Consider the following 23,535-nt stretch of genomic DNA (forward strand, 5'->3'; position numbering starts at 1 on the left):
GCAAATGTCTATTACTGTATTTAAATAAAGATATTTGTCATGAGTTTATTTTCACAGTTATTTATCTACTAAATGTGCTGAGGTAATAGTGAGGTATACTGAATTCTAATGAATACTGAGGCGAAACTTTATTTGTCATTTGCACAGTAATAAACATTAAATAAGGTAATGACATTTTCTCAGATAAAAAAACTGTTATGTTGGTACGATTAGAATGATTATGAATACAGAATATTGTAATGTTGTTATAAAGTGCAAGTAGTGCAACTGAAGACTGAGATGTGCAAAAAGTCAAGCTGAGGTAGTGGACACTCTAGAATATGTCCAAGCTCTAGATGTTCTCCTGGTTGAGAATCTGAATGACCTGTGGGATGAATCTTCTCCATTTCTCTGTTTGCCTTCAAGAAGCAGAAATGCTTCCCTGACAGCAGCAAAGAGAAAAGTCCATCATTGTGATGGCCGAGGTCTTTTACTATCTTCCTGGCCTTCCGATCCCAAACTAAGTTGGCTTCACATGAGGATGCTCTCAGTGGTGCAGGTGTAGAAGATTATTGACATCTAAGGGGGCAGTTTAAAGTCCTTTAAACATTTATGGCGGTGATGCTCATTCAACACAAGCCATTCGTTAACCCGCTGGAGTGCTTTTTTTCCAGATGCCAGCAAAAAAGAGCTTAAACTGCTCTGTCACATTTGTCAAAGTAATACATCATTTAAATCTGTAAAGGGTCTACTTTCATTTGTGTATGCTCACTATATAAACAAAACACTGTATTTGTTTTAATGGATAAAATAACGAGGGTGCGCTGTCTGTCGCCTTTGTCTGCGTGATCTTCGTTTAGAAACACGTTATTAAAAAGCGCTGAAACTTGGCCAATATCTGACACACGGAAATAAAAAATATTTATAATAATAATAATAACATATTTTAGTATGGGTTTAGTGGCAAGACTGAAATCAGAATTAGGACACACTCAGAGACAGTGTGGTGATTACCATGACAGCACTGTCTTGTCTCAGCTCTGTGCATCACCTAATTTATATTCATGAGCCTGCTGTAAACTGAACTTTCATGTTAGAGGAAACAAAAACCTTTAAATTTAGGAAATATTTTATTGCTTCCTTTAACTTGTAAAATTTAGATTCATCATCCAACTTGAAACGCAAACTGCAACAATGCACCTTGGGTAATGCTGATAAGTCGATTCTCTCTTGTGATGAAGTTATAGAACATTCTTTTACACAACTATCAAGAAACAGGGCTGAAACAAAATGCACCTGCATTCTGACAATGAATTCACATTTCAATCCAAACTAGGAGAAAATAAATCCACACTTTATATTATTTATACAACAAAAATAACAATGAATAAGAAAACAACCAGGAAACACTTTAACTTTTACCCAAAATGCAGTCCATCATCAAAACAACACTATCCTCAATGAGAACCAGACACTAAATGTCACCTCAGTTCAGTTCCTTTTCGGATATTCCTGTGACTGAGCTCTAGATAAGCTCAAATGAAATGTTTAAAGAAAATCTCTTTCAGGTCTGATATCCAAAAACTCTCTGCCCTTGGCATATTACTTTAAATGTTAGCTGCAATAATCAATACCAGTCCTTATGCCAGCAGCCCTAATGCTAGCAGTGTGTGGATGTTGTAATTATTCTGAGACAGCTAATAAAAAAAACAAATGTTTATTTTTCCATTTAACTTTAAAGTGGATCCAAAAAGCAAACATTTGTTTACAAAATCTTCAGCATCATAAAGTTAAAGCTGCTCCAGATTGGCTGAAGGGACATTTTCAATCTCTTGCTGCCATAAAATCAAACAAAAATTCTCTGTGCTCTGTCTGTGGAGCTCAGTGACACTTATCGGATTGTGTAGAAAACCTTCCACACTATTATTACCTAACTGGGTTAGTATTGAAAACACAAGATCAACTATCAGAGTCGGTCTTACCTTGAACACAGGTGTCCTTCCAAGTCCCTCGGTCCTCTTCCAGATCTTCTACCTAATCTATTGTTTGTATCTTTAGATGAAGGAGTCAGACTTAGACCTTCTTGTCTTTTCAGGATCCTCACAATGGGAGGCCTTGTTTTTATTAAAAGCAGTGTAATACAGACAAATGTGTGTAATATATGTAAAGTCAAATTACAAATAAAATCTGCTTCAAATAATCAAACAATTCTAGCGTAAGTAGAATAAAATAAAATAAACCAAGAAACAGTCTCCAAGTTAAACCAAAAGTTATGTGTCACATACACGTACATACAGGGTACGACATGCAGTGACATGCTTTTTACATCTGTCCGGTATATAAGCATAAAAAAAGGAATACAATTTAGGATAAAAAAATAAACCAAAACCAAAAGGAGATAAATAATTAAAAAAGTATCTACTGTATAAAAAACTATATAAAATATAAGAGGCCCGACGAACCGCTTTTCCTGACTGAGGAGAGTAAAGCCATGTCAAGGTCATGGTTCGCCGCCCGTCAATTTATATTCATTGGAAACATATGTTTTTTATTTCGCCGACTTATTCTGAAACTACATACTTTATGCTGTCTAAAGATATATTTTTTTATTTCCGTGTGTTTCTAAAATAAGTGAAACTGATTCATTAATTAAACACTAACTGCGTCATTTTCACATGTAATAAAGAGCCTTCTTTGTTGCTGACTCAAAGTCTCCCACATTCCAATTAAATTATTTTAACCCAACTATCTGTCAAGACTCAACCGGGACTTTTGGCCACGTGCTGTTTTTGTTTATCTTCTTCGTCACGTGTCTGCCCCGCCTTCGTCTGCCCCTCCCTGTCTTCACACCTGATCCTTATTGTGTCATCGTGTCTTTTTATATTTAAGTGAGCCGCGTTGCCGAGTGCAGTGCGGAATCATTAGTTACGTTACCCCTCGTCATGTCTAGTCATTGTTAAGTGTCTTCATTTGTATTGCTTTTATTATCGTCTTTATGTCGTTGTCCTTATTATTTATTAAACCCCTTTCCTTTGAAGCTATCCTGCTTACGGGTCTGTCTCCGTCCTCTTCCGGCTGTGACAGAATGATTCCGCCTACGAACTGAGACCCAGCAGGATAGCTTCCAGCTCGGACCGGTTTTTTTTCTTCTTCCCCTGGACTGTCCCGGCAGTCCTTCTGACCCTTTTTTCTTTCTTCGGTGGCATCGCTCCGCACTTTTTCCGGTGAGGGACGCCGCTACACTTTCGGTTCCGTCCGAAGCGGTCGTCGCCTCACTTCCTTCGCGGAGGATGTCACCATACCGTTTTTGCCCCTTTTTTATTTTTTGGTGCCCTGCGGCATCGCCCCGCATTTTTTCGGTGAAGGACGTCGCTCCACTTTCGGTTCCGTTCCGAGGAGGGCGTCGCTTCACTTCTTCCGCGGGGGGTGCTGCAGGCCCAGGGCGAAGGACTTTTCCCACCCTCCCACCCTTTATATTCTGGTCATCGGGACGTGGATCTGGCAGTGGTGCGTCTCCAGCTCGGCTGTGGACGTCGCTCGGCCCTCCAGCTCGGCTGTAGACGTCACTCGGCCCTTCAGCTCGGCCCTTCAGCTCAGCTATGGAAGTCGCGTGGCCCTTCTGCTCGGCTGTGGACGTCGCTCGGCCCTTCTGCTCGGCTGTGGACGTCGTTCGGCCTCTCTGCTCGGCTGTGGATGTCGCTCGGCCCTCGCTGGCTGTGCCCGCCGTGTGCCTTGCTCCCCCCACCTACCTCGCCGTGTGCCTTGCTCCCCCCACCTACCTCGCCGTGTGCCTTGCTCCCCCCACCGGCCTCGCCGTGTGCCTTGCTCCCCCCACCGGCCTCGCTGTGGACCTTGCTCCCCCCATCTGCCTTCGCCGTGTTCCTCGCTCCCCCATCTGCCTTCGCGTGTTCCTCGCTCCCCCATCTGCCTTCGCTGTGTTCCTTGCTCCTCCATCTGCCTTCGCCGTGTGCCCCCCCCCTCCCTCCTGGACCTTGTCGGGGTTTGGCGCTTCGGGAGCCGCGCCTCGGGGGGGGGGGGGGGGTACTGTCAAGACTCAACCGGGACTTTTGGCCACGTGCTGTTTTTGTTTATCTTCTTCGTCACGTGTCTGCCCCGCCTTCGTCTGCCCCTCCCTGTCTTCACACCTGATCCTTATTGTGTCATCGTGTCTTTTGTCGTGTCAAGTGAGCCGCGTTGCCGAGTGCAGCGCGGAATCATTATCTACGTTACCCCTCGTCATGTCTAGTCATTGTTAAGTGTCTTCATTTGTATGGAAGTCGCGTCTGTCTCCGTCCTCTTCCGGCTGTGACACTATCATTTTTAACCTAGCAGGCTGGGTTGTGATTTTAACCCAAAATGGGTCAGAAATATAAGTGATTAAAATAATGAATCTACAGTTATACTTAGTCAAATTTTGAATGCATCGAATTTAAAAGGGATCATTTTGAAAAAATAAGTGAAAGTGACATACGGCTAAGTACGGTGACCCAGACTCAGAACTCTGCAATTCTCTGCATTTGATCCATGCAAAGTGCACACACACAGCAGTGAACACACACACACACACACAGCAGTGAACACACACACCATGAACACACACCTGGAGCAGTGGGCCATTTATGCTGCGGCGCCCGGGGAGCAGTTGGGGGTTCGGTGCCTTGTTCAAGGGCACCTCAGTCGGGGCCGGCCTGAGACTCGAACCCAAAACCTTAGGATTACGAGTCAGACTCTCTAACCATTAGGCCATAACTTGCCCCCACAAATGATATATGAATAGTATAGATGTCATTGGACACATTTTTCCCATCTCAGCATTAAGAGAATTTCTATGAAAATGTATCACATCACAGTAAATGATTCACTGACTTCAGTCAGAAAAATGTACTTTAAGGATACAAATTTAAAATATGAAAACATTTCATAACATTTACATAAACCTCAATATCTGAAGATATAAGAATCATCAGTAAGAATCATCAAACTGACTGGAGTCAGGAACATTTACTACCAATTAAATGTGTGTGAAATATGAGAACATTTCATGTAACAGTGTAGAAGTTAAAGAACACAGAATCCTATGAAGCAGTCAGGTCTCAGTAATAATAATAATAATAATAATAATAATAATAATAATAATAATAATAGTAATAATAAGTTACAGTTTGTCTGCAGAAATGAATGCTGACAGAACTCTTACTGCTGGTGTCTCCTCCCCAGGAAGTCCATACACCAAACTACCACACCAGGGAACACTGCTTACTGCCATCAACTAATTACAGAGAAAATATTAATGTCAGTCAAAAGGCATTTTATCCAAGAATTGCTCCAAAATGATCCTAATGATCCTGGGTGTGTCACGAATAAAATGGCGGGCGAACATGTTTAGTTTCAAACCTTATTTATCCTGAGCTGACCTCAGACATTCCCGCTTGTTTCAGGCTGTACAGGAGAATAGGAATTTAAATTTAATCCTAAAAAAAAACATATATTCGTTTGCTGTTGAATTTACCTCACAGCTAAGTTAAACAAAATGTAGAACAGGAAATTGGATGTCCTGAAAAAATATGTTACCATCAAGTAAACTCCGCCGTATCAAACCCGTATCTAACACAGAAATCTTTTATAATAAAGTAGATTTAACATGTACAAAAGTAATATTTATAAAGCATTTACCTTGTTCCTTCCAAGCTCTGATGCAGATGCCACGTGCGCTCTCCTGTTCACTGATCTGGGATCTGTCATGAGGCGGAGCACGGCTGTCACTTGGCTATGAGGTAATCTCACTTTAACTGACTGACAGCATTTACATTTACAGCATTTGGCAGATGCCCTTATCCAGAGCGAAAGCCTAAATTACACTTATAACATTAGTTTATCTGCACAGTAATGCAGATTTTTTTATGGCTATGAACATCGTTAAATACATATTGGCTTAAAACAACCCAAAGTGTCCTTCCCAGAGTGTAGCACTGACTTATAAAATTGTTTAATCTCAGGTAAACTCTAAACACAGATTTTGTATTAATGTAACATTTTAAGTTGTCATTACTTATTCTTTGTCATTTTATTTTTAAAAAAATCATCACTACTAATTCACATTAGTTATTTGCACTATTTAGATGAAATATTGAGTGCAATGATCATGTTAAGCAGAGACAACTTGGTATGTTACGCTTCTGTAAGGGAGGGGAGGGGAGGGGAGGAGAGGGGCGGGGCGGGGCCTGAAACAGGACGTGACAATGCGCTGCCTGGTCCTAGGCGCGCAAACCGTGGATTTTTGAAAGCACTTTGAAACGGTGAGTGTAAATAGTCTAATATGTAGAAATCTTTCTGACAATAAATTATTACCCTAAAACCGATGTTAGTTAAATGTTCATAAGTTAACTAAGTGTGAATGTGACCATCGATGCAATTATTTTTTCTCATTTTCTGTCCATTCACAGTAACATGAGCTAGTTCTGTCAGGTCACATTTAATGAGGTTAGCCAGTGTTATATGTTCCCATTTACAATATTTGTATTTCTCTGGCGTGAGTTTTTTATTTCCATTGGTTCATATAAATGTGTATGCATGTACACGTGCTTGTTGCTAACGCTAGCATATGTCTCAGGTGTATTTTTCATCGGTTCATATAAGCGTGTGTAAGTTATGCATGTACGTTACACGTGCTTGTCGCTAACGCTAGCATATGTCTCTGGTGTATTAAAATAACCGTTCAAAAACGTGTTTCTTAAAGTTTCTTTTGGAACTTATTATTTATGTTTGTTTGTAGTAGCAACTTAAACTGTTTAAAAGATGTAGTCATTAGCAGACATTTTACAGTTAAAGTGATTTGCTAATCTAAACGTTTTCTTATGCTCTGTTTACACAGGTTCTTTTGAAGATGCAGACAGAGGAAGTGTAAGTTTTGTGAATTTATATGTGACAAATGAGGTTTCTTATTAAAATATTATAGGTTAAAACATGGAAGCTACAGCAGAACTGTACCATTTCCTTGCCTACATTAAGATTGTCTGTGCACATTTAACTCAATTAATGCACTTAAGGTCCATTTGTCTAAGATTCACTCGAAATTCCATCTGTGTGAAGCTAGCCAAGAAACCTTTTGCTGTGAGTTGTGTGATTTTTCTGTGCCTTCCACAGAAGCTGATTTTTTCCCCTCACTTGCGCGGTACACATTTAAAAGTTAATCAAAGAGTCCATAGTCCATATAAATTATGTAACTTTCAGAGTCATGTGTACTCCACATTTAATGCACATAGAAGTAAAAATCACAGAACAGACAATTGGAGAATGTTCAAACCAGAATTATTCTCTGTTAGTGTAACTGATGAAATGGTGTAAGTAGAACATGTGCCTCCAAATGAAGAAGCCATGCCTGTGTTTTGTTCTCAACATGCACAGTGTGAATCTTTAAACAGATTCTTGTTCTGATTGTCCAGTCACTGCAGTAAGTGCTCTTAACATTTACCAGTGTTCTGCGCTTATACTGTACTGTGTGGTAAAACTGCATGTTGTTGTTCTATTGAGTTAACAGTTAACTCAAAAGTTGTCACCAGTGCATGCAGGAGTGTGTGCATGTGCTCTTTTCCCATTATTTTTATCCAGTTTAATGCTTTATTCACTGTAAAAAATCCAACTTGCAAAAAGTTTAATTAACTATTTCTTATTAGTTAACTGGACAAAAAAAAACTAAAAAAGTTGACTTAACAAGTGGGAATAAGTTGGTTCAAAAATTGTTTAGCCAACTTAATTTTAACTGTTAATTGGATATACACATGCAAGTTTACAAGTGGTTGGTACATGTGCTCTGTATATGTGGACGGTGGCGCTCAGGTGGAATGATAACGCCATTTTGATTGTCAATCAAACATGCAGCACGAGATCATGAAAAACTTCATCGCTTAAAATAAGGATATTTTTTCTCTTTGTTTTGAAACTGAAGTTAAGTGATGTCATGTCACTGGGCAAGCTTATTTTAAAGCCAATTTTTCTGAAACATCTAATCAAGGAGAAAATGTGTCTCAATCCCGGTTTTACACTTATTGTAACTTATGTGCGATTTGTCACATAGACTTAACTCGGAATGTAATCGTGGTGTTTATTACATCACAGAAAACGCTGCTGGAGCTCATGTGGATATCGCGCCTGTACAAGATCTCCTCAAACGTTATCTTCTCAAACTTCATTGTTTAAAGTAAGTATCTTTATGAATCCATTCAAATGAGCGGATGTGGCGCGAAGCTCCAATGTCTTGTTCTTAATGGTTTTAATGTCTTTTGTCGTGGTGTTGCGTCTTCAGTGTAGACCTGGTGTTAGTTCACTCAAAAATTAAATTTCTGTCATTAATTACTCCCTCCTGCACTCTTAACCCGAATTACTAGATGTGGTTACTAGAGAATATTACTAGAAATTTGTGCGGAAACCCGTTGCACGAAACCATTTTAGTTTTTACACAAGATAAAGTTGTTTGAACATAGAATCTCAAGTCATGCCATAGACAAATCGAGTTTACATTAGTAGTCTTTACTGAAATTCATTAGTTCAATGTAAAAACTTGAGAGAGACAGTTCAGGGGTCTCATTTATAAAACTGTGTGTAGGATCCCTGCTAAAAGTTTACGTACGCCCAAAAGCCAAAAATGGCATACGGCAAAAAAAAAATTCCGATTAATAAAACCGTAAGTACGCAGACCTGTAAGCAATGTTCCCGCAGATGTGCGTACGTGAACCAGCCTCATATCCCGCCCAGTACACGCCCATTTTTACACGCCCATTACATACTCCACAACTGCATGGGCATGAGAGTGGACCTCGTTATAATGAGTTTCCTTTGCGCTCTGTGTGTTTAAAAATGGGGTGAGGAGCCAGCGTCTCAGGGGGTAGCCACTGTCGCCTGCAGGTTATAATTATATTAAAAACAAAATTGTTACATTTTCTAATTTTTTTATATTGTTAAACTCACCAAGAAGCCAGCCATCCCGTAGCTACTGTGCCTGCATTTAGTCTGTTCCCTACACTGTTATATGTCAAGATAAAGAAAAAAAAAATCATGTGTTGAACCAGGCCAGCGTGCCACAATGTTTGTGAGGGTCGTGTTGGAGTCACATATGATTTACACATTCATAGAATGCACATGCTTTCTGTTAACATAAGCAAATTCATTTTCAGATGATGCCCTTATAGCAACATGAGCGCAGTCAATTGTGCCGATTACATTTGGGAAACCAGACATTGCTGAAAATTGCATTATAATTTCGGCCTGTTCTCGCACAGTGTAGGGGAACCTGATGTACCGACTACCCATATTAAGTATACCATTCAAAAACGACAGATATTATGGCACTCAGGGACGGCTGTGATATACCAGACCTATAGGGTGAGATGATAGATTCCAATAGAATTATTTCAGATACAAAAATGTTTTAGACACAAAGTTGAGGATTACTTATAGTTTTTTTTATATAAATAATTTACCTGTTATAGTGAACACATGCTTCTTCATGACGGTTTTGTAATGAACACCATAATAGTTAGGACCGATGATGAGGAGCGATTGTGCTTCATGACTGTATTTGCAGACTTTGACATTTTATGATATATGTACATTAAGGAAAATATTTAGTTTGTACACTGTGCTCTGCAGTTCTCTAATAAAAGGGTATTTCATGCTATTCTGTATCACATGTAGTCGATCCATCTCCTCCTGTGTTGTGGACAATGTGACTGTAAGGCAGCACTGAGTATTATTATTATTATTATTATTATTATTATTATTATTATTATTATTATATTTTTAATACATTTTGAATATCGTTTGGATTTTATTAGATGTATATGGCCTAAAACAATCGGCACAAATAACACTGTTGGATTTAATCTTCATGATAATGTGGATATAACGTATGAAATGGGGTGAAAATTAAATGTCATTAATTTTTATAATCGTTCTTCTCACATGAATTTTCTACAATCTAACTTCAGTTCACGACCTCACCATCTGTGTCGCCAATTCCCTTTGTCTCCAGAATGTACGCACGTCTCAAAGTTTGCTTAAAGGTGCGCACATTCTCAGGTCAAGTTAGTTTTTTATAGATCACAGCCTTTGCTTGGGAACTGGTGTACGTACGTTTCCAGCCCCGTTTTGTGCGTACGCACGCTTTATAAATGAGACCCCTGGTCTAGAGGAAAATTTACTCAGGGGTAACCAGCAGCAAACCATACACACACATTTCACAGGATCACAGGTGGATTATATCTACAATTAACATCATCGTCTTTGCTGTATTTAACCCAGGTCAAACGGCAATAGATTACCCCTTACAGGTCAATTAACCATAGCTCAGAATATTACATTCACATTACTAATGTTTTTGAGCATATCTTTTATAAAATAACTATTAAGTTAAACAAATGATTTTAAGTAGAATTAAATGTTGTATTTAAGCAATGTGTGTCATCCTAAACCTGTAAGGCCTTCATTTGTCCTCCAACCACATGTTGGTTTTTTTTAAATCCAAGGGTATCTGTCTGATCCACACATAAGCAGCAATGACATTGCATCTTTTGTGGTCCAGAAGCATATTAAAAGACATCGATAAAATGGTCAGCATGACTACAGTGGTTATAAAATATTATAAAATGATGAGAAGACTTTTTGTGCACAAAAACAAAACAAAACAAAGACTTTATACAACAATATAGTGATGGCTGATTTTCTATTAACTGATTTATGAAGCTTCAATGTTTTATGAATCTTTTGTTTCGAATTAGCAGCCTTCACTAGATATTGTTGAAACATTCTGTATTTTTGGGGTTTTTGGCACACAAAAATGATCCTCATCACTTTATAATATTAATGCTGATCTACTGTAGTCATGCTGACCGTTTTATCGATGTCTTCTAATATCCTTATTGACTTCAAAAGACGGAGTGTCATTGCTGCTTGTGTGGATCAGCTGCCCTTGGATTTCATCTAAAATATCTTAAAGGGATAGTTCACCCAAAAATGTAAACGTGATGAAGTTTATCTGTTTACTCCATGACTTATTTATTTATTATGACTTACACTTATTTAGTGACCATGTTTTTAGTTTCATGTTTCAGAGCTCAAAATATACAAAGTAAAATTTGCAAATTTACCCACTCTTCTCAAGATGTCCTTCTAAATCACACAAGACTGGGTTGGAATTGTTTTTATGAAAACTGTGTTTGCACCATCAAAACCCGAAGTTCACTCAAATCACACCTTACAAGAATACACAACAGAAGCAGAAGACGTCGAGAAAATTTGACATTTTTGTGTGACGTGTGATTTTAACAAGTTTTGTACAGAAACCCAATTCTTTGCTCACCTTGGAAGACATCTACAAAATAAAGAAACTGTCCTTTGCCCATTCCATAGATGGTCCTATCCTATCTTTTGCTCATTTGACTTTCCATTTAGAAACGGGTATTAAAAAACAAAAAAGAGCGGCTATTTGATTTTCGTTTTAAAATACAAAAATTACAACTGAAATACAACGTGTTTTTCTTTTTCATGGTCAAAAACGGATGAGTAAAATTTTAAAAATGGTTTGAATTTCATTTTATACTTCGAATAACAAAAATATAAAAAAAAAAACCACAAAAAAGAAACGAAAAAAGGCCCATTTTTTATATTCCGTGGTCATTTACATGACAAGAGCGCCAAATTTGAGATGACAAGAGTTCCAAAATTAAGGCCAATGTTGCTTTAGCCCAGACTAAAATGTCTTTGGAACCGTACTCAGTTATGACATTAGATATGGCAAAACAAGGCCTGTCATCTGCAGAAATCTCTGCGTGGATATCACACGAAAGTGGGGGAGCAAGAGGATGTTCTGCAAGAAATGTGAGGAGATTTTGTGCTGAAAATGGCTTAAGTTTGATGGGACTCCCCGACGTGCATTTGGAGTTAGAAGTGGCAAAAGCTATAACCGAGGTATGTACTTGCTATATCTCCCCGTTTTTAGTGTGTGTGTGTGTGTGTGTGTGTGTGTGTGTGTGTGTGTGTGTGTGTGTGTGTGTGTGTGTGTGTGTGTGTGAAAGAAAGAGTGTGAGAACTAACATGTAAGCCTATATGCACACACATATGTCCTGCATCTGCAAAGGGTCTTCAACTGGCATCTTTTATGCCTGCTTATTACAAATAGTAAATAAATCACACTAAATAGCCTCAGCCTACCATTATTTGTAAGAGAGCTGAGAGAGCTGTTTTAAAAATTGTGTGGAACAAGGATTTATCTTTGCTTCAACAATCTGATACAAAATCTGTTTGCTCTCTCGATACTGCCAGTGTGTCAACATCGTCCTCCCAGAGCCCTTCAACCGTTGTTCAGAGCTCTATGAGAAGTACATTGCGGTGGCCGTCACCTTTTCCAATTCCTACTTTCTATCATGATGTTGAGTTTAGGCTTTGCAAAGCAAATGAGGTTTATGAACAAACAAACAAGGCTTTAAGTGTACCGAGAGAAATTAAACCACACATCTTTGAGAAAATTGCAGAGGCAATATTTGCTCTTAAAGCTCACTCACTTGTGTTGAAGCATCCCCGCCTTACAGAGCCAGGTACGGGGAAAGGATTTGATGGGTGGAAAATGAGCCTAAAATACAAACTAGGCAATTACAGGTCAAAACTACGATCAGCTGGTTGCCATGAAAAAGAGGACGAGGAGATGGTGAAGACCAGAGAAAGTCTCTTAAAAGGGCCAAACGAGGAGAGATTAATTATTTACCGGATCATCCTACAGGCCAGTCTGATGATACTCTGGAGGAGGAAAGACTCATACTGGTAGAGGAACTAAAGAAGAGGAATAAAAATGAGACCCTCATCAGTCGGAAAATGAGCCTGACATTTTCACTTCGGCGAAAAGAGATTGTTTAAGTGGTGCCAATGGTGTCTGAGGTGCTGGAACAATGGCCTGCCCTGTTTATTCCAAATGAGGTAAAAGTAATAGTGATAACCCGAGGTATTTAGCGGTAGTAGTCTTTATAATTGAGGTTAATTTTGTGATGTTTTTATGTTTGTTAATTGTTTTATTGCTAAAACTTTTTCTGTCTCATCAGATTGGTTATGAGTTCAAACGCATTACCAATGTGGATCTCCTTGATACATTCAGATCATCTTTACACCAACATCACCACAACTTCTGAAGTTGTACAGAGCAAGACAGGGGACTTTTGGAAAAGACATGGAAGATCATCTTAACAGGCTTGATCAACAGGTAACGTTAAAGACAACCATGTGTAACCTCTAAACTGTATGATTTATCAGAGCCCCTTTGTGTTTGCAGGTGGGAAAATTATTGTGTATTTTCCAAGTGAACATGGGCTGATGAAACTAAAGGCTGAATTAGACACTGCTAACCCATTGCTACAAAGATCTTTTTATCAATAATTTTTGTGTTACCCATTTTTCAGACCTCAAATATCGTAAATCATCGAAAGCTAGCAGTTCTGGAAGGTCTCCCTTTGTTTCTCCGTGAAGATCCTTCTGCACTTTTCAGAAAATATCTGGTGAGTATGTTTCATTAATTCTTCTGCAGATATAAAGCCTGACAATGTATTGGCACATAACCTTAGACAGAAGACATCTTCTCAACGTGTTTGTGGCTCATTGGGAAACAACTGTCTCCTCGCATCAAGAAGGTCTCTTGTTTGTGTCCCATCTAAGCCAAAAAGTCTTTCCTTTACATCTCAATGCAAAAATGTGTGAATGACAGATGCTCCGCTGTCTAACACTAGAAATACTGGATTTTTTATTTTCTGGTGCAGGTCCCAAGGTGTGATTCCCCCCTGTTGAGATTTTCACAGTTCTTCAGCCCTGCTTGTGTTGTGCAAAAGCCCCCATCGCCTGTGAGGCCTGGCTCATTTGCATTTGTTCACTCAGAGTAGCTCAGATCCAAGGCAGGCCAAACCTCTGTCTGTGACGGAAACCTTCAAGGCCTATCTATACAAAATAGTCTGTTTAATTTATATAAAAAAATTGTGTGCTCTTTGTCATTGCCATTGTGCATATCACAACCTTAGCACACAATTTTTTTATATAAATTAAACAGACTATTTTGTATAGATAGGCCTTGAAGGTTTCCGTCACAGACAGAGGTTTGGCCTGGCTTGGATCTGAGCTACTCTGAGTGAACAAATGCAAATGAGCCAGGCCTCACAGGTGATGGGGCCGTTTGCACAACAAAAGGAGGCGAACAATGGAGCTGTAGGGGTGCTGGTAGGTGTGAGGTCCATGGATTTTATGCAAAATTGCGCAGGTTTAGCAAAACTAGTGCTAAAGGTGTGAACGTGCGTTTTACTGCATGTGAATGGATCTGTGGCTGTTTTTATTTTTTTATAAAACTTGTACAGAGAACTTATCAATGTCTACATCTGGACATGACTTTGTTTAGTGGGAAAGGGTAGTAAATCTTTGCAAATTGATTTTTTATTTGATTTTAGGATGATTTTAATGTAGCATTAATAAAGTATAATTCAATACACAGTTCTTTATCATTTACAGAATGCAAGTGAATGATGACCGTCAGTGAGCCTGTCATTAATCATCATAATTATAAAGAACTGTATGCAATTAAATGTAAATTAGCATTATTTAAAGAATATGCAAACTTTTATTATATATATATATATATAATGTATGTATGTATGTATGTATGTATGTATGTGTATATATATATATATAATGTATGTATGTATGTATGTATGTTTGTATGTATGTGTATATATATATATATATATATATATATATATATATATATATATATATATATATATATATATATATATATATTTTTTTTTTTAAACTCATCTTACAGTCCAACCACTATAGACCAAATATACAATAGGATACACTGTACGTACACTGTATTTGCCTCCACCTCTTATCCACATGCAGGATAATCAAAATGTCAACAAGAATCTCAAACCATCCACACTAAAGCTATTAGATTTGGTTGTTTCATATAATTAGTTTAGAAAAAAAAATACCAAACTGAGATCAGCTGATTAATGTATTTGTTGTTTCATTAGGACACATCACCAGCAGACAGACAGACCAGAGGGATAAAAATGGCATTGCAGATCTTTTCAAAGTTTGCTGTTGTTTTGGAGGAGGCAATTGTTCTGAAAGACATTTCAGACCTTCCATCTGCTGTGTCATACCTGTTTGGCCTTGTCTTTGCCCTGGATTTTGAATACCCCAAAGAACTCAAATATACGTTTGAAGTGATTGAGAAGGTGATTCTGGAAATGTGCCCTCACTGCTCTGTAAGAGTACAGTCCTTTAAAACAAAACTCTTACTGTGAAAGTTGAAATCATGTCAGAGTCTGAAAATCTTTGAAGTTGATCTTAATGTTAAAATGTGAAAGGTTGTTGAACTGTGGATTTGTTAATATGTTCGTAGATGTTTTAAGACTGTTTAATGGCATTATTATTTTATAGTTTTTTGGTGTTATGCACACTTTATGTTATACACACAAGAGTATTATTACTGAGAATTGTTAAAGACATGTTAAAAGGTTAAAGGTGATACATTTTTTCTTTAGTTTTTATGTTTCTAATTATTATTATTATTGATTTTGCCATTTTCCAGGGTTTCTTTATTTTTATTATATTGTCTGTCATTTATATATTTATTTTTATTTTTTTTCTGTTAGGAAGTATGACTATTTGACCTTGTTTGTATTTCTTTGAACATTCAGAAAAATAAACAAAACTTAAAGCATGCATTTAGATTCTGTCACGTATTTCATCAGGAAGTGTGTAGATGTTGTGCCGACAAAAACAATCCACATCTACCCCAACCAAAAACCATGGGTTAATAGAGATCCGACCCGAGAAGTTCGGATAAGTGGTAAAAAATGAAAGAATGAATGAACTAACACAGCCTACAGCACACTTCCACAACATGGTATGCTACACACTGCACTATAACTTATAGAATAGAAATACATTTACATTTACGGCATTTAGCAGACACCCTTATCCAGAGTGACTTACAACTGAGCAACTGAGGGTTAAGGGCCTTGCTCAGGGGCCCAGCAGTGGCAGCTTAGTGGACCTGGGGTTCGAACCCATGACCTTCCGATCAGTAGCCCAACACCTTATCCACTGAGCTACCACATACCTGAAATAGACTTCAGGGTATTGTTAAAGTGTGTGATAAGATTGTCAGCACCAACCTGATTGATTTAAATAGTTTGCATAAAGCAAGGACTCTGAGGAAGGCTGAGATAATGTTAAGAGATTCCAGCCATCCCTTGCAGAATCTTTTTATGTTGTTACCTTCTTCACATAGACATTCTTTACCGCTTTGCAAGCATCAAGCATCGCGTTAGTTCTGGCAACGTAGTTAGTTCTGGCCACGTAGTCAAGCGTGCATCAGCTGTTAATCAGCTGTCCACGACGTGCACCAATCCGGTTACGATATCCGTATTACCCGACCATTTAAATTCCCATTCATAGAGCCATTCAGCGCTTCGCTGCTGCCGCGATCTAAACTCCCTCCTCCAACCCCGTTTCCACCACGCCGGAAGCCGTGTTCGCTATACCAGTTTACGTCTTAAATCTCCACGTACTTTTTTCTCTCTCTCTCCCTCTCTCTCTAATTATTTGATTATCTATCTATCCATTCATTTATTACTTTCCAAAAACGTGTAAGTGAGCTTATCAATACTATGCATGCTAGTGGTTCTGTTAGGGGGGGTCTATTCTATTTTCTAGTCGCTGCTCTCCCCGCTCTGTCCATGCATGCGCATGGACGGGCACGTGGATTCTTGCCCAGAACAGAACCATACCACCAACACTAACTGTATGCATATCATCTAATTCCCTTGTGACAAAGTGGTCCTGACAGAACTAATGGTTAGAGAGTCTGACTTGTAACCCTAAGGTTGAGCAAGGCGCCGAACCCCCCAACTGCTCCCCGGGCGGCCGCAGCATAAATGGCTGCCCACTACTCCAGGTGTGTGTTCATGGTGTGTGTGTGTGTGTGTGTGTGTGTGTGTGTGTGTGTGTGTTCACTGCTCTGTGTGTGTGTGTGTTCACTGCTGTGTGTGTTCACTGCTGTGTTTGTGCACTTTGGATGGGTCAAATGCAGAGAACGAATTCTGAGTATGGGTCACTGTACTTAGCCGTATGTGACGTCACTTTCACTTTCAAATAGATTTAAAATTCTTTTGTACCAGTTGCTATCGGGTTTCTAAATACTTAATAATCTTAATAATCTTTTTTTCTTCTCTGTACTGTTTGTTGTTGTGTGCTTGGGATTGTATGAATTCTGCTGGCTGTGAAACAAATTGCCCCTCGGGGATAATAAAGTTGACCTAACCTAATCCTAACCTCTCACCACACACAGACACACAGACACACACACACACACACGTGTAAAAAAAAAAAAAAAAAACAACTAAAATGAAACTACAACAACAACGACCAAATGTGTACATTGTGAATTCTACACGAGAGGAATAAAAGACAAAATCCAGATCCAAGTTAATGTCATCAGTTCATAGGTAACACTGACTACAGATTTTTACACTCCAAACTCTTTCAAGATGATTTTGGAACCTTTTCCAGCCTGATGAGCAAAAACTTTCTCCCTTGTTTTTGCCATGATCCACATCAACAAACACACGTCATGTCTTCATTTATGTCTGTGTTGGTACCTGAATCTGTAGCTGTTTACTGCTCTACATTATTCATATTTGTATATGTATGTATAAAGTCTGTTTTAAACCATGGATAAGGACATGAACTCATTTATAACATATAACTGGTAAAAAGTCTGAAGCTGATTCAAAGACTCTTGGTCTCATTGGAAAGAAGACAGTCTCTAGTTTCCGATACAAGTGTCAGGGTGATTCTAGGCCTTACTGACAGTTACAGAGGCTAGAATGGAGGGTTTTTATTTCCCTCTGAGTTGTTTACCTGATCACATACATTGCTTTATTTAATGAATGTAGGTAAACAACAACTGAGGGTCGTAGCCACATGTCTTGGCTTTCACCCAAAAAAATGAAGTCAAAAGACTCAAAAATGGATTTTATATGAATATTTTTGTACGGGCACGTCCATCCGTTCATGTTTTTCTTGTTTATTTGTTTACTGTATAACTTTGTATAAAAAGACTGGATGCTTATTTCAAAAGTCCTATAACAAAGAGAACCCTTCTGCCTAGAAGCCTGCTGTGAAAAAAGGCCTGTAACATGACACCCTGAGGTGTGAGAGTGTGAAAAGTTCGAGAATTGCCCAATAAAGTTGAAAAAAGTTAATATGTGCATGCTCATTGCACAGCCCGCCCTCACCAGATGTATCATATTGCATCTCGTTGGAATCGTCTCCTTATTGGCTAAAGAGCTATGATGCTCGCGAAACATCAAATCGCTACTGGAGGGAGCATTGTCATTCAAAGGGATGGTGTCCCACATGACATGGAGAGACCTCATTTTTTTCTTAGCTGCCTATCTCTGCACCACAGGCACTGATTGGCTCATGAGAGGGCTTGTTTGATTCGTTAGACCCTCGACTACAAATCTGATGCGTGATTGTAGTTTTGTAAGCCTCCAATAAGAAGTGAGAGCCGAAACAAAGGACGGAAGTGAACCGCTGTTTACAGTTTTTGGTCAGAAACATAATACTTGTGAGGCGAGCAAAGCGTTTTGGATTAAAAGGCTTACATATTCCAGTTCCTTGGACTCTTGGGGATTTTTTACAAGCATTTGTTTTGGAAAATACATTAACATTAGTGACAATGTGAAGAAAGGGAAATTGCATTTAAAGGTAAGTAAACAAACCGAACTAGCGCCGCCTAGTTCAGGTGGCTATCAAAAGGTTAAATTACTATGACTGCTATAAATCATATTATGCTTTGTGTGTGGGCTTAATAAAATCCTGAGAGTCTAAGCGTTCAAACAGTATATAATTTAACCGTGTATTTAGAGGATTTAATGCTTAAAAGTTACAATGAAATTACACTGAAGTTGATGCAGTCTCGCCTCCTATGTTACCTCACTATTTAAATTAACAATCATCTCAGGTTTACATTACCTCACTAACTTGGTTTATATTAACAATCACCTCAGGTTTACATTACTTCACAATTTATATTAACAATCACCTCAGGTTTACATTACCTCACTAACCTGGTTTATATTAACAAACACCTCAGGTTTACATTACTTCACTATTTATATTAACAATCACCTCAGGTTTACATTACCTCACTAACTTGGTTTATATTAACAATCACCTCAGGTTTACATTACAATCACCTCAAGTTTACATTACCTCACTATCACCTCAGGTTTAAATTACTTCACTAACTTGGTTTATATTAACAATCACCTCAGGTTTACATTACCTCACTAACCTGGTTTATATTAACAAACACCTCAGGTTTACATTACTTCACTATTTATATTAACAATCACCTCAGGTTTACGTTACCTCACTATTTATATTAACAATCACCTCAGGTTTATATTACCTCACTAGCTTGGTTTATATTAACAATCACCTCAGGTTTACATTACCTCACTATTTATATTAACAATCACCTCAGGTTTACATTACCTCACTAACATGGTTTATATTAACAATCACCTCAGGTTTACATTATCTCACTAACTTGGTTTATATAAACCTATCACCTCAGGTTTACGTTACCTCACCATTTATATTAACAATCACCTCAGGTTTACATTATCTCACTAACTTGTTTTATATTAACAATCAACTCAGGTTTACGTTACCTCACAATTTATATTAACAATCACCTCAGGTTTACATTACCTCACTAACTTGGTTTATATTAACAATCACCTCAGGTTTAGGTTATCTCACTATTTATATTAACAAACACCTCAGTTTTACGTTACCTCACTATTTATATTAATAATCACCTCAGGTTTACATTACCTCAGAAACTTGGTTTATATTAACAATCACCTCTGGTTTACATTACCTCACTAACTTGGTTTATATTAGCAATCACCTCAGGTTTACATTACCTAACTATTTATATTAACAATCACCCCAGGTTTATGTTACCTCACTAACTTGGTTTATATTAACAATCACCTCAGGTTTATAATATCATGCACCAGTACATCAGACCAGCACATTTTTATGAACAGCAGATATGTTAATCCCTTTCCACTGCTTCTCTCTTTGTACCTATCCCGAGGCATCCAGACACTGTACCAGCTCCCAACGTCCTGTGGGACGAAGCCTTTGGACGTCCACTGAACCGAGGCCGACCGAGAATCCTGAGACATCTCCAGTTAGACTCTGTGGTACTCAGGAGATCAGAAGTCCTTGAACCTCACACCAATACAACATTTAACTGACTGTATATTACAATCACACCCCCAGTGTCACCCATATGAGGATGGGTTCCCCCTTGTGTCCGGTTCCTCTCAAGGTTTCTTCCTTTACCAATTCAAGGCAGTTTTTCCTTGCCACTGCTGCCTGAGTCATCTCAGACTTGCTCATAGGGGAATAAATACATACACACTGTGAACTATATACATCTAATAATAATCTAGAATTTTTACTCTTATTTCTTTTATTATTCGTTAATTCCTTTATCATTAATTATGTTTACCTTCTGCTCTGTGTTTATGTAAAGCTGCTTTGAGACAATGTCTATTGGAAAAAGCGCTATACAAATAAACTTGAATTGAATTGAAAAAGTTTACATTACCTCACTATTTATATTAACAATCACCTCAGGTTTATGTTACGTCACAATTTATATTAACAATCACCTCAGGTTTACATTACCTCACTATTTATATTAACAATCACCTCAGGTTTACATTACCTCACTAACTTGGTTTATATTAACAATCACCTCAGGTTTACATTACCTCACAATTTATATTAACAATCACCTCTGGTTTACATTACCTCACTAACTTGGTTTATATTAGCAATCACCTCAGGTTTACATTACCTAACTATTTATATTAACAATCACCTCAGGTTTATGTTACCGCACTAACTTGGTTTATATTAAAAATCACCTCAGGTTTACATTACCTCAGAAACTTGGTTTATATTAATGTAACAGACTTAATCTGTGAGCTGGAGTGCATGTTGATGTTATACTGAGCATTGTGATTTGTGTGTGTAATACATTTTCCCCTCGGGGCTCGCCGTAGATGGCGTGTGGGCATGCATACAGGAGGGCAGTGTTCTCGGGAAGTTTTCGGTGTGGGGCATCACGTTGGTGTACCGTGAGGAATAACAATAAAAAGAGTTGATGATCAAACGATGAGCCTCCGTTTCTTATTTTTTTAGTTTCATTTCAGTTTAAGCGAACCCGATGTTAAACGCTCGGTTACACTGGTGGCAGCGGTTTTGTTTTTTTTGTAGTGCTCGCGTGGTTCAGTGTTGCGACGGATGTTTCTTAGTTAGCTTAGCTTTCGAAGTTTGAGTTAGTTAGGGCGCGCGAGTTCATACTACCGGGAACATCATGTGGTGTAAGGAGGAGTTCGGTGTTTATCCGAGACGTGACCCAAGCAGCAGGCACTTTAGGATCGAGTTACCACCGCCGTTTTCCGGTGATGAAAAGCAGAGTTTTTTGTGCTGGGCGCGTCAGTTCGAGGTCATGGTCAGAGCGCTCATGGAGGATGATGGCGCTGCAGCCTACAATTATGAACTGGCGAGAATTCTACGGACACGTTTGTCCGGTGCGGCGTTTCTGCTGTGGGACAGCCTCCCTGGTGCTGTTCAGTCGGATTACACGGCTGTTAAAGATAAACTCAAAGAGGCATTCGGGCAAAGACAGTTTATGGATCGCTTCAGAGCCAGCCTTTCGGCTCGGCCCAGAGCTCCGCTGGAGTGTTTGGAAGTGTTTGCGGCTGAGATTAGCAGGCTGGTCGATTATGCCTTTCCTGAATATGGAGAGAGAGCTCAAAGGGAGGAGAAATTTCATCGTTTCTTGGCTGGTCTGTATCCGGTACTCAGAACTAAATGTCATGAGCAAGGAGCAAGGATTTGGAGGAGGCCGTCATAATTGCAGGTCGGTGTGAAAATGCCAAAGATGTAATAAAGTCTGATTATATGGCTGTGAATGCCGCTCATAGCGATGGTGACGAAGGGGCAGTGGCTGCTATTCAGTCTGGGAGAGACAATGTTGGGATGTACAGAGCAGTTGAAAGATTAGCGGACGAAATGAGGGACATGAGGATGGAATTGAGACGCTTAGGAGATGAAAACCAAAAACTCAATGCCAAAGTGAATTCTTAAACGAAGGAGGACTGGCAATGGGGCTGCTCTCCATCTAATGGAATATGTCAGTGCTGCTGTGGGGGCCGTGGATGCCAGTCACGGAGAGGTCGTTCGCCTGAGACACAGTGGATCAAACACAGCGACACGTATAGGTCCGGTACGGATTATGGTGATGTTAATGACTCGTACTCTACATGGTACCCTACTAAACGCAGTACAAGTCCTAGCCCACGCAGACGGAACAGCTATGAGGATGACTCAAGAAAGCGTGGAGTACATTTTATCTCTCCCAGTGCAGGGGAGCGACATAATGGGCCGGGAAACGGACTGTAGCTGATGTTGCGGCCCGAACACCAGCTATGTTGATTAAGGGCTCTCAAATTGACAATACTACTGGCAGTAACTTTATTTTCAAAGACGTTGATGATGCCAATGACACTGACCAAGGCCTGATCATATGTCATATGTCATATGTGCGGGGAGTAATTGAAGGCGTGGAGGTTAAAATTTTAGTGGACTCTGGTTCCAGCGTGTCTCTCATTAGTGCTGATTTTCGTATGTCCATCCCAGCACTGCGCAATCGCCCACTGAAGAAGGAGTATGTGGCAGCTCGTGCCGTGAATGGACAGATGCTGGATACGCTGGGCACTATAACAATGACGTTTCAACTGGGAACGGAGTCATGGCAACACGTATTTCATGTGGTGAGAGAAACCACTCAGACGGTGCTGTTGGGGTGGGACTTCCTGTTGAAGAATCATGCCTTACTGGACCTCAACTGGGCAAAATTACAATTGTGGGGCATGTCTGTTCCTCTCCTTACCAGCAAAGACTTTGTTCCCTTATGCTGCAATGTGTCCCTAGCAACCACAATTTCCTTACCGCCCCTCAGTGAGTCAGTTGTACCTGTTAGAGTTTATTCACCTTATGTGGCTAAAATGTTGAAGGACTTTGATGGCTATTTGGAGCATAATGTGGCAGATTCGTCCAATTTGGTGGTGGCTCATACAGTAACCATGGTTAAAAATGGACTAACAAAAGCTCGGATTTTAAATCCTACTGGACAGGACATTTCATTAAAACAAGGTATGCACCTGGGTGAGTTTTACTCTGTTGATGGCATTGATATTCAGTTGCTTCGGGCTCCGGTCGATGTAGCTGCAACATCAACAATGGGAGTGACACCCCCGGTATCACTGGATGAGTCGCCAATTTTGGAGTTTGAAAAAAGGTCACTTTCTGAATTGCTCTTAAAATACAATGACGTCTTTAGCTCCTCCGGGAAAAATTCGG

The 23,535-nt window shown here is 39.2% G+C and overlaps 1 long non-coding RNA gene across 4 annotated transcripts in view; it reads left to right on the forward strand.

Moving 5' to 3' along the window:
• LOC113639979 overlaps positions 1 to 15,732 on the forward strand; it is a 36,640-nt gene extending 20,908 nt beyond the window's left edge. For 2 of the 4 annotated variants that reach the window (XR_007140706.1, XR_007140704.1), the window contains exons 2-8: positions 5,668 to 5,753; positions 6,851 to 6,879; positions 8,095 to 8,176; positions 11,135 to 12,942; positions 13,065 to 13,222; positions 13,419 to 13,514; positions 15,036 to 15,732. This is a non-coding gene — a long non-coding RNA (uncharacterized LOC113639979). The remainder of the gene's footprint in view (positions 1 to 5,667; positions 5,754 to 6,850; positions 6,880 to 8,094; positions 8,177 to 11,134; positions 12,943 to 13,064; positions 13,223 to 13,418; positions 13,515 to 15,035) is intronic. The other 2 variants (XR_007140705.1, XR_003439944.2) reach the window with 2 other exon arrangements.
• Positions 15,733 to 23,535: the final 7,803 nt, after the last annotated feature.

Source organism: Tachysurus fulvidraco, chromosome 5, assembly GCF_022655615.1.
Source record: "Tachysurus fulvidraco isolate hzauxx_2018 chromosome 5, HZAU_PFXX_2.0, whole genome shotgun sequence".
Lineage (NCBI taxonomy): Eukaryota > Metazoa > Chordata > Actinopteri > Siluriformes > Bagridae > Tachysurus > Tachysurus fulvidraco.